The sequence below is a fragment of the Haliotis rubra genome, unplaced genomic scaffold (genome assembly GCF_003918875.1).
Source record: "Haliotis rubra isolate DU_JTF1 unplaced genomic scaffold, ASM391887v1 Scf112, whole genome shotgun sequence".
NCBI lineage: Eukaryota > Metazoa > Mollusca > Gastropoda > Lepetellida > Haliotidae > Haliotis > Haliotis rubra.
Genome location: NW_025765026.1, coordinates 1459657 through 1472413, shown reverse-complemented (window position 1 = coordinate 1472413; position 12757 = coordinate 1459657). Strand labels below are relative to the sequence as shown.

Sequence of the window (12757 nt, the reverse complement as noted above, 5' to 3'; positions counted from 1 at the left end):
GTGAAGGAGTATTTACATACAAGCTGATTATTTATGTGAGTATCTGCAGGATTTCCTTTGGTCGTTTAGTGACTGAAACCTGATAATTTATAAAGAGGTACATATGCAAAATATTACCCACCCTCACCAAATACTCACTCACTCACTCACTCACTCACTCACTCACTCACTCACCCACCAGGGGCGTAGTTACCATTATTTAAAAAAGACCGGGCTTACACATGATTGTTGCGAAAAAGGTTGGGCAAGTCCTCAATAATATCTAACGAAAAAGCTTTGCATCCTATCGGGCTAACAACCAAACAATTGGTTTGCTACGCGCCTGCTCACTCACTCACTCACTCAGGCTACACAATGATGAACGTTTGATACAAGGAACTGTATTTGCAACATCCTGTAATATTTTACAATCAATAACATTATATTTTCTCCACATCACGAAACGTACATTTTAATGTTCTGGACATTGCAAAGCTAACTTTTCATGACTATTTCTTAGATGCGTATAACAAGATATTTTGATAAGACATTACTCTGGTTCCTGGCATAAACATTTCATTCATCACCCATAACTAATAACGTTCTTACAAAAAACTTAATCATCTTGCTAAACGTTTGACCTCCACAATTATATAATGAATGAATCACGATAGAATAGACCCAATTTGTAGGGTAAACCAACATAGTCGAAAGCAATATTGATAATGAACAGTTCCCTCGCCAGTAGTATCCATAAATGACCTACCAGTATGTATCTCTTGGGTATGATAACAAGGTGTATTGCCCTACACACATGTGCAATAACTCATGTGCTTATGACGGCTAACCACTCCACAACTACTAATAGCATACGGTTGCTGATACATATCGAAGAGTGTACAAGGGCTGTAATAAACCTCGGTCGAGTGTATTGTGGGCATGGGATGCAGGTAAGGTAAGCAAGCCAGTAATTAGATTACATGTGGTAAAGGGTTTAGGAAGGTACAATTATCACCTTCAGACTCCATGGCAGCGAATCAAGATTATACAAATATACCTTCCTTGTACAGGTCACGACTGACGATCCATCACGGTAATGCATGTGGTAGCATCTCACCAGAAGAGACAGATGTTGTGATAGGGCACTTAAGTCAGTTATAGACCTGGATTTCCCGAAATAGGAGATGTTCTTGGTGAATGTTTTGTCATGCATAATGATTATCATATGTGCATGTATATGATGTTGCTTATTCTCGCAGGAAATTTAATGAGATATGTATTTATTTTGTAATAGATAATTCAGAAAACTACAACCTACTAATTGTGTGTGGGTGGGTGTGGGTGTGTGGGTGTGGGTGGGTGTGTGTGTAGGGGTTTGTTTTGTTGGATTTTGCATGCAAGTGCTTTTTCTTTCTTTCTTTGTTTTCTTTACTGATTGGGGTGGAGGTGTGCATGTGTAAATACTACACTTGGTACAAGTCAATAACAGTAGGATGTGACAGTAGGATGTGACACTAGGATGTGACAGTAGGATGTGACACGTTCAATAACAATAACTGAGCGCATCATTACAAAAAATGAAATCCATTACGAATGAAATCCGTTGTTATTTTCATGGGTTTTTGTAATTGAGTGCCGCCTTGCATTGAACAGGTTGTTTTCATGATGCTCGGCATTTAAGTGATGAGGTGTTCAAGTCACACATGCACGCACGCACGCACACACACACACACAGACAGACACACAGAGAGAGACAAACACACAAGACACACACACACAGACAGACAGACACACACAACACACAGACACACAGAGAGAGACAGACACACACAACACAAACACACAGAGAGAGAGACAGACAGACACACACACACAACACACACAACACACACACACACACACACACACAAAACACACGCGTGGTCCATTGTTGTGGCAATGTAAGTGTATTAATACTGAAAGCGGCGTTAAACCCAATTTCATCTTATCACACCTCAAAACCCACTCATTGAAACATTTATGATTGTCACTGGCACCAGATGGATTTTCCAATTTAAGCTTTGTCAAATACGTAATGCAAGCTAATAATCTCTGTTTTATATTTTGCATGGCTTTACGCAACATTAATTTCCTGTTTGGAGCCAACCTCAGTTCCCCACGCGTCCAATAGGTAATAAAGCTGACTGGATGGCGTGGCCTTGTCTTCCTGAGACACCAACAGATAGGTGTTAAGGGTTGAGACTGTCGGGTCAACAAATGCATCATTTCAATATAACGGTATCACAGCATCGCGTCAACCAAGGGTCGCTTAAGACGGTGACAGTAATGGATCTTACAGCTTTGACATTGTGTCCCCATCTGGACGTGAAGCCACACCGGTAATCATGAAGCGGCCAGACACATGACGCATACAAGCGTCCGACATAATGTCCATTAGTTGATACATTTCCGAATTCAACCAAGCGACCTATGAAGAAGCACCTATGTGTCTGTGTCACAACCGCCAGGACACGACATTTTGTGGATGAGAGGCGTGGAGGGAGCGGGCGTGGGTTACTATTGGAGACAATGAGTGGTGTGGGGTGTGGCTGCAGGTTACTGCGGGTTTGAGTGAGAGGCGTGGGGGGAGCGGCGTGGGTTACTATTGGAGACAATGAGTGGTGTGGGGTGGTGGTGACGTCGGGGAGCGGCGTGGGTTACTATAGGGCAGGTTACTGCTATTGGAGACAATGAGTGGTGTGGGGTGTGGCCGCAGGTTACTGCGGGTTTCTGTGAGAGGTGTGGGTTGAGTGGTGATAGGCTACTGACTTGGGTGAATGAGTTATCATAAGTTACTCTTGGATGTGGCGTGTTATTGCGTAGGGGTTAATGAGTGAGTGAATGAATGTGGCTTCACATTGCTCTTAGCAATATTCCAGCAATATCACGGCGGGGGACACCAGATATGGGCTTCACCCATGTGGGGAATCGAACCCGGATCTTCAACGTGACGTGCGGACTACCGCACCGCCCCCGTGCGGTGAGTATTCGTAGGTTACTGCTGGGTTCATTGATAGGCCTGGGTTGGGAGGCACTAGGTTACTGCTGGGTTCAGAGAGAGGTTAAAGGTTACTGCTGGGTTCAGTGGGAGGTCAAAGGTTACAGCTGGGTTCAGTGGGAGGTCAAAGGTTACTGCTGGGTTCAGTGGGAGGTCACAGGTTACAGCTGGGTTCAGTGGGAGGCACGAGGTTACTGCTGGGTTCAGTGGGAGGTCAAAGGTTACTGCTGGGTTCAGTGGGAGGTCAAAGGTTACTGCTGGGTTCAGTGGGAGGTCAAAGGTTACTGCTGGGTTCAGTGGGAGGTCAAAGGTTACTGCTGGGTTCAGTGGGAGGTCAAAGGTTACTGCTGGGTTCAGTGGGAGGAGCGAGTTCAGTGAGAGGTCAAAGGTTACTGCTGGTTTCAGTGGGAGGTCAAAGGTTACTGCTGGGTTCAGTGAGAGGTCAAAGGTTACTGCTGGGTTCAGTGAGGGAGGTTCAGTGAGAGGTCAAAGGTTACTGCAAGGTTCAGTGGGAGGTCAAAGGTTACTGCAAGGTTCAGTGAGAGGTCAAAGGTTACTGCAAGGTTCAGTGAGAGGTCAAAGGTTACTGCTGGGTTCAGTGAGAGGTCAAAGGTTACTGCTGGGTTCAGTCAGAGGCGTGGCTGAGTCACTGGTCATAATATAAGTTACCAATGGAACTAGTGGCAGGCGGGAGCAAGCGAGAGGTAAGTAAAATAGTGAAAACGTTTTGCAGTGTATGGGTGAGTTGTTGAGCTATGATCAAGAAGTGAAAAATATATAATGCCGCTTGTGTGTAATGATCGAAGATACGAAGTAGTGAGTGGTGATCGGAAAGCAAGTGTTGAGGTACGTAAGTGTAATTAAAATAAGTTAATTATAAGTGTTTATGTGCCATTTTCTTCTGAAACTTCATTTAAAAAATCAGGATCACCCTGTCAGTCACTGTGTAACGTAATGGTGTAACTGTGCATCCACCTCTACGTAACTCTGTGACTATGTCACTACATATAACATCATCTACTTTAGAAAACTCAACGTAAACGCTGACAGGGACGCGCCGGTGCGCCGGTCTGATGTAAAAGTCATGAACATCAACATCAGCGATGCACGGTCTATATTTACACCTGGATTCATCACACTAATTATCAGATCTCCCCGAATCAATAGTGTCATTGTACTGTTCCTCTAACTTAACGCAACCTTTGGCGCAGATTACTGTCTGTTCCACAAACGCATGTTCCCCTTCTTCTCGTGTGCTAACACTGTTTACATCTTATCGCCGTCTTCATCTTCAGGATCCTATTACTTTGCATCAAGAAGCTTTATGCTGAGTGGTTGTACTTAGAGCTGAAAGAAAATAAGCTTCAGCGAAAACAAGGGAAAATGAAGAAAGCTTTTATAAGACGTTTCCCTTACGACTAGAAATAGCATTGCCAGACAACAAACAACTGCCTGATTATGTAATTTTTAATCAAGAACGCTTCAAAGTATCGAAAATCAAATTCGTGAAAGCGAAATTAGCAAGGAAATTTACGATTGTACAAATCTATTTTCAAGTGAGAAAGAAATTTCTCCTCAATCTGACTTGAAACAGTTCTGGCGTCTACGTAGACAGAAAAACAATATGGCGGGTCAGGAGTTTGCTGCAGCCCAGATTTAGGAGCTATTTATTTCTGAAACGTGCAAGATTCAACAGCATTCAGCCACAACCAAGCCTGTGATCCACAGGAATGAATTACGAGTCGATTGAATATCGCTTTTCTTTTTCTCAGCCAGCTAATTTAAGAGATAAATATGCAAACACGAACGCCCCTGAACTGTGTGACCTCCCACCGCACGTGTACATCAACTGCGCATGCCTGTTGTGACAGTATTGTCACCACGAAATGCAGCGGCAGGCGGAGGCTTCTCTGAAGAAATACCTAAAGCCAGAGAAAAAGAATTCTCATATACAGCTAACGTCAGTGAATGTTTATACTTATCAGTCGAAGCCTAAACTTTAAGATAAATCCTTTACACAACTATCAAGAACGCGTTTATCTCATGCAAGAGTAGTCGCCCCTTGGCTGGCGGTGCTAACTTTAAACGACTCCAGATTCCCGTTTGACATCACAGATATGCCTCAAACGTAAATAAAGATAAGTAGCACAGCATTGCAAATGAGAACGGACAATACGCATCCATTCTCAAATGGCCATGTAGAGTGGAACTGATAAATGTCATTATGGAGCAATGCAGTCTTTTCTTCTGCTATCTTCATTGTGATAACATAAAGATGATGACTCAGTAACTTGACCTTACACTACCCTGTTACAGAGGCTGATATAGATGAAATGATTGCTTGCCGATTGGAATGAAGATGTGGCGTTATTTCAGCTTGCTTGGTCAATCAATGACCAAGGGGCTGCTTGATGAAAGGTGTCTGGTGGTGATTACACTTCAACTGACCTATTGGACCATGTCCTGATGGTGTTGGTTTAGACTGTCCAGTCTGGGCCGCGAGGGGCGGTGAGTGTGCATGATATTGACTCGGCATCTAGTCAGTGAGTAATGCATTAGGTACTGCCTCCAAACTTTCTATCCATATCTATGAGGACAGTTCTAGATGAGTGCCGAGATGCAGAAGATGAAAGGATAAGATCCATTATAACCGATACATTAGTGGGCATGCAGAAGATCAAACAACTGTATGGATAACGGTATTTTGAAAGCAAGGGTTTTTAACCATTATGAAGAAAATTATAAATCAATCTATTCAAATGGAAAAGCACACATAATCATTTGTCGGGGTTATTAAAAGATCAGGGGCTGGCGTTCAACGCTAGGTGTAACACTATTACAGGAACATCATGGCGGGTCCGGAAAAACGGGAATTACGCTTGCTGTTGTAAAACCCAGGTCTTCCAGCGACCAAAACCACAGAACGCTGTAACTAAATTGCCGGGAGAGGGACACCTGACTGGATCTGCCTAAAATATTACAAATTAACACTACAAACTAAAAGTCCAAACCACATAACTATAATGAGTTTTGTTTTACGCCTCTTTCAGCAATATTTTAGCAAAATGGGCAACTCCAGAAATGTGCTTTACAGTTTACCCATGTGGGGAATCGAACCTGTGTTTTCGGCTTGACGACCGATCGCTATAACCACTAGGCTACCCCATCGCCCCAATAACCAAAAATACTCATTTGGAATACCTCACCATCGAATAACCTTGTTTGGTTCAAACTCATCCACAGTCATTGCTGCTTGAATCCTGGTTTTGTTAGTTTACTTTTAATGTTGTCTCAGGAAGCAGTCCATCAGCAATATTGTAGTTACATCACAGCAGCCTCTGAACGGTTGAATCCGGAGCAGGCAAACCAATGGATCATCCTAAGTAGCATCTGAAGCGGCCGGGGTAAAACAACAAACATTACCTCACATTATATCTCAGTGACAGGGTTTTAGACCGCTCCAGCGGGGATGAGTTAATTAGGGAGCGTTCATAATTTATGGATTTATGGCTAGTGAGGATGGGGATGACATTATAAAAGGGGAGGGGGTTGTTTGGTGGTGGTGGTGTCATCCATTTTGTTCTGAGGAGGTCTGGGGGATCATCAATTTTGTACACCTGTACTGGGGGTCAGCAATTTTGTGCAGGAAAATACTTTAAATTATGTTTAAAATTTACGGGGGTAGGGGACATTGATTTTGTACATGACATGCAGGGGAGGAGGTCACTTACTTTGTACATAGATTTTACGGGGGTCATTCACATAATATTGTACTTGCTTCTCCATAAAAATCACCATCACCCCTTATAGCCATAAAATATGAACGGTATCTTAGTGCGTTGCTATTTCTGCTTAATCAGCAGCTGGGTGTGTGATGGACGTGGACAATGTCATAATAAATTCTCTACCAGGCATATATTATCTTGTTTTATTAAACTTACATCTTTAGTTGTTTCTTTCTATAAATAAAGAAGGGACAAACTCGCAAACACATCTTCGGAAATCTCACGACAGGTTTGTATATCTATTATACGTTTCGTTTTGACAATACTGCTACACATTTCGTGTATGATGCCTACAAGTCTTGATCCGGGTCTAATTATTGCTACAGGAAAAAAACCCATTGCTTCCAGTCTTCCATCCTCGATAATCTCCAGGGTATACGTTACGATCACTCTCCACTATACCCTGGATGCATCCACGGCTTGGCCCGATAATTATATTACCTCCCTTTGCTGACTTTTTATCCAATCAGGGATCTACGCTGGGAAGTTGAGCGAACCAATCACAACTCACTTTCGCTTCTTAAATTATCTAACCGTTAAACTTGGCAACACAATTGATGCAGAGGTACTCTGAAAGAGGCAGAAGGGATCTTTCATATATGTTTTTAAAGTTTCAGCTCTGTTAATTTGTCTATGAAATCCCAAAAAATGTGGCGCTGCGAACAAACCTTCGCGACTGCGACCGCTATCTTTGTTGACACTGGCAAGCTCGGATGTAACGCTGGCTTAGCTGATTGGCTACTGTGAGAATGCGGAGCCAGCAAAGGGAAGTAATATAATTATCGGGCAAAGCCGTGGATGCATCCAGGGTATAGTGGAGAGTGATCGTAACGTATACCCTGGAGATATCGAGGATGCCAGTCTTCCAGCTTAACCTGAACTCTTCAGGGAACAGGCGTGACATAACACCCCCTTTCTGGTCTTGAGCCGGGTAACAACGACCGATAGGTTACGATGGTTAATCTCGCTAATTGTATGTCATCGTGCCTATAACAACAATGTATTTATCGTGCTATCAACCACTACATTCTCTGGTTGTATTTACACGCTGATTTATGCATAGAATAGTATTGCCTGTACCATAAAACAACATTCATTTATTCACTCACCAAAACATTTTCTTTTCTTTTGTTGTTGTTTAAAGCCGAACTCTGCAATATTCCAGCTATATGGCGGCTATATGTAAACAGTCTAGTCTGGATCAGACAATCCAGTGATCAGCAGTTATCCAGAAACCAAAACATTGCAACTTAAATACGTCTTTGCCAGAGAATGCCTTGTGCATGCATGAGCTAAAAACGGACATGCGCAAATAGTACACTAGTCACTAGCATGTTGGCACTGGCTGTGAGCCGACAGAGGGCGCTGCAAGCTCTCTTTACCTCGATACACACATCAACAAAACGCAGAAAGTCCCTGTTCAAAATAGCTTCACCTAAAACCTAGACAACTGCGGGGGTTACAAGACCTCAACTCTCTTAGTAGGGGGTATTTACAATGTGTCATAGATACTTCCTGAGTCGGTCCTTCTGCCAAAAGAAGACGCAAAACAAACAGACAGAGGATCACTTATCCAATCTGGCAGGAGAAAGGGAAGATATACACGTAGATAGAAAGTCTGTGCTTTTTCGTGTTTTCCTCTACGTCCGAGTGAACAAATAGACTCTCCAACATCTGGTTTTTCTACATGCATGACAGCTGAAGTCTTCCAAGCCTTCAGAGGATTAAAATTATGTCTTCCTTGTGTGTGGTACTTTACCCAAGATATTATCACCAAGATCAATAAATACTGGGTTAGAATTGTGATTTACAAAATCGATTTTGCACAAAAGATTTCAAGTTCATTATTTTCTGTCTTTTACACAACATACTTAGGACGTGTTTGATGGAAGCGTCGGCCTTATAAGAGATGTCGGTGTGTGGTAAATGTACCGGCTGGTGTCATAGATGATATGTCTCTTAAAATTATATTATTTATGGGGTATAATATAAGGGGACATATATATGCTCGAGATAGACGGAAATCATCAGTGTGTATCTTATAGCACCAAGAACTTCAAATGATAATTTACTATCAAATTTAGATACCGTTGGTGGCCATGGTACTTTGTTTGTAATTAAGGAAAGACACAGCCTCGTTCTCGTCGCAGTTTGAACCAACTGGCACTTCTAAGAACATCAAAAATTATTAACACCGACAGTTCACCTGCGTGTAGACTTCTCACATGGAGCATAAGAGCGCAGTGCTGGCGCCATGTGTGTTTTGACTACCCTTTTAGCCTAGAACCATCAGCTGATTGTTTGCGAGCCCCCTCTTCCTGTGAAGTAACGGAAAACATGTGTGTATCTTGTTGCCAATCTTCAGATCAATTAAATCAATTCACAAAACATGCCGAAGGTGGGAAAAGCCAACCTCTAACACTTAAACATTTATTCAACACAGTTAACCACGTGGCTTGCACGACCGCTGGCAAACGTCAGAACGCAACGCGAGGAAGCCATCTTGCATCGTCTGCTTCTCGCGTGGCACGTGCTGTTGCATGTTTCCACACAGCACGATCTGGCAGACGTAAACAATTTAACGGCTTTACTGGTAACAGAACATGTCAAAACCGAACAAACTGCACTTTCTTAAGTTGATCCAGATGCTGACGCGCCATTTCTGAAAGGAATTTGCATTTATAATTACATTTAACACTTTACCTAAGGGGTTTAAGATTGTTAAAACTAAAAGTCATCAAAACCTAATTAACAATTAAGCGTCGTTGTTTTTAAAACACTGAATCTGTTATGTTCAAAATTCAATCTGTGAAGTGTTAAAGTAGAGAGCCCTGAAGACTGGATGTTTTGTGATGATTAAACTGACGTTTTGACGTTGATTCCGACAGGATATGCTGACTCTGGTGAATGTTCCTGTCTTTTTCAAGTAGGGCTCTTACGCCAAAGGGTGCATTAACACTTGAAGGATGGCATCAGTACTGAACATAAGTTGGGTTTTATTGTCTTTTTTTATCAACCTCTCAAGTCGTCATAACGATCTGTGAACCGATGAGAATTCTGCTGCAAATGTCCTGCAAAAATGGAACTGTGTTTAGCCAAATAGTTGAGCATCAGATCTTCATTCCGCCGATGTCGGAAATCCATTCACTCATTTCAAGTCAAAACGGTCGAGGTAAACTTTCCCCAACAGTAGTTACCAACGATTCGAATTAAAGGGAGGGGAACAAGGTTCAATTTATGTCTGTTTATTACATGTACTTTCAGGACGACACACTGCATTTCCTTTCTTAAATAAAGGGCAAGCTGGAACGAATGTCCATTTGGACAGGAAAATAAGATCTGCATGACTTTCGATTTGAGCTTGTGACCGTTAGAAAATGTTGATGCGAAATTTATGTGTTCAAATGAATGAACTGCCCTTTACTCATTTGTATGGGGATGTATGGCAATAATTAATTCACAATGTGCAATGATTCAAGGGTTTTCATGAACTACTTTTTATTATATGAATACATGAGCCAGTCTTTGGCCCAAACCGATTTCCATAGATGTACATAAACATTACAACTGAAGTAAAGAATTATTGAGTCGCAAAAATGCTCAGACTTAAATATCATATCTGGATATGTTTATGTCTGCCATCTATTTAGCTATATTTATGGATTTAACCTTGTCATACGTCCAAATCGTACTGGCGGAAGACAGAAATACAGATAGCTGTCAACCATTTTATCATTTCTGAGCATATTTATCTCCATATCTCTACCCAATATTCTACCACTTCCTTTCTACTTATCGAAAAAGTCATGTACTGAGTGGCTTTTCGAAAATATTCGGAACATGATTAAAATCAGATCTAACGTATTATATATACACGTGGAATACTGCTGTTGTTCTCTGTATGTGTGTGTGCGTGCGTGTGTGCGTGTGTGTGCGTTTGAATCTGTTTCTGTGTGCGTGGTGCTGGAGAGGGAGGGGAGGAATGTGGGGGCTCCCATACCGTTTCAAATTATACTAAAAATATCTACATTGCAATTTCTACATACGTGATCGGTTTTATGGGTTAACGTATTACAATAACATAAAATATTTGTTTGCTTTGTGTTTTGAATATTATATCACGCGTGCGAAATCCAATGTTTCGAGAATGACTTAAAATCATGTTTCCATACGCATTTTGTTTGTTTGTTGTTTAAAGCTGCCCTCAGCAAAATCAAAGCTATACCACGATGATCCAAATAATCTAGTGAATGGCAGCACGGGCATCGATCTACCCAATTTGGACACGACATGCATCAACCAACATAAGCGAGCCTGATCACCTGATCCTGTTAGTCGTCTCTGGCCACAAGAAAATTATTCCTGGAAGGTCATCTACCTACTGATGTCATTCAGTGAGACGGAATACGGTTAGTTAGAACGGTGGTGGGCGGATCTGGTCGCCCCGGCATGGGCAGTCTGAGGAAGGACGGTACGTATATCACCTCCACACCAAGACGAGCCCAGACTTTTTTCTCATCAAATACATATTTTTTTCTAACCGCTAGTGAACAGAACACATTAGATGGAGCGGTATTTTAGCATCTTTTACATCCACTGGGACCCCTCTCAAACAACGCAGAATTTAAATTACATTTGTTAAGTTTCGTACATGACAACATGTGCCTTTTTCAGTCCCGTCTTCGTGCGTTGAGAAATAGGGCTTTTGAACCATAAGAAGCACTATACATCTCGGTCCAGGGTTTAATGTTATTAAGTACGGAGCCAGTGCTTTCAACAAATCATCAAATTTCATCTGTGGAGCAACAAAAAGAGATGTAACCGTCTTCACATTGAGGTCGTGTGACAGCAGATGATGGAGTGTTTTACAAAACTTGGATCGATCCCAGCGGCGGATGAGAGAGCCACGGCTTGAGGGAGGCAACCGTTGGTTTCAATCAGCAGTATGCCGTCACGAGTTACGTCCCTTGTTATGCTGACTCGTGCGTGGTTGATACGATTTTGAGTGAATGTACTTTCAGTTTTCTTTACAGTTTAAAACATTTGTGTTGTTTCTGTTCCCTTCAAACATGTGAGAAAGTCATAACTAATTGTAAAGGCTATAATTTAGTTAAATTAAGTTAAATATGAGTCGAATTATGTTTAATGATATTTGTAAACACATTATTAAACATACTGACAATGATACAATCCATAAATGGCACACAGGACAATTGAAAATATACACTAATGTCTGATAGTGGCTAAATGAAGCAAACGAGTTGTGTTTTCTTCGATACTGGTGTACTTGATACGAGTATCATGGTTGTGTGTATATCTTATGTTCAACGATACTCCGAAGTCCAGGAACACTTTGATAACGTGTACTTGTTTGGTCTTACCTTTTTTATCAAGTGTATATTTTCCAGGGCAGGTTACACTCTTAAAGTTATCACAATTAAGGTATAATCTTACCGTATCCCCAATGGATATATCTCCTAAAGTGTAGAATATATCATTATCAATGCAGCATATCATACGTGTATATCTGCTTTATAGAGATTATCCTACTGCATGTTAGTAAAATATATGATTGAATTTCAGTTTGTTTCAATGTTACATCTACATAATGATAGATTTAAACATTCGGTAAGATACATATGATTCGGTGTGTGTGTGTGTGCGTACGTGCGTGCGTGCGTTATTAGCTGCCAGGGGTGTCCATGTGTCACATGATATCTTCAACGTTGTTATTAGCTGCCACGGGTGTCCATGTGTCACATATCTTCAAACTTGTTATTAGCTACCACGGGTGTCCATGTGTCACATATCTTCAACGTTGTTATTAGTTACCTTCGGTGTCCATGTGTCATATGACATCTTTAAAGTTGTTATTAGCTGCCAGGGGTGTCCATGTGTCACATATCTTCAAACTTGTTATTAGCTACCACGGGTGTCCATGTGTCACATATCTTCA

General features: G+C 41.6%; 1 long non-coding RNA gene across 1 annotated transcript; it reads left to right on the top strand.

Moving 5' to 3' along the window:
- The first annotated feature begins 2666 nt into the window (after nt 1-2666).
- On the top strand, nt 2667-4359 carry LOC124289743. The gene is made up of 3 exons (XR_006901745.1): nt 2667-3445; nt 3490-3621; nt 3652-4359. It is a non-coding gene; the product is annotated as an uncharacterized LOC124289743 (long non-coding RNA).
- The last annotated feature ends 8398 nt before the right edge of the window (nt 4360-12757 follow it).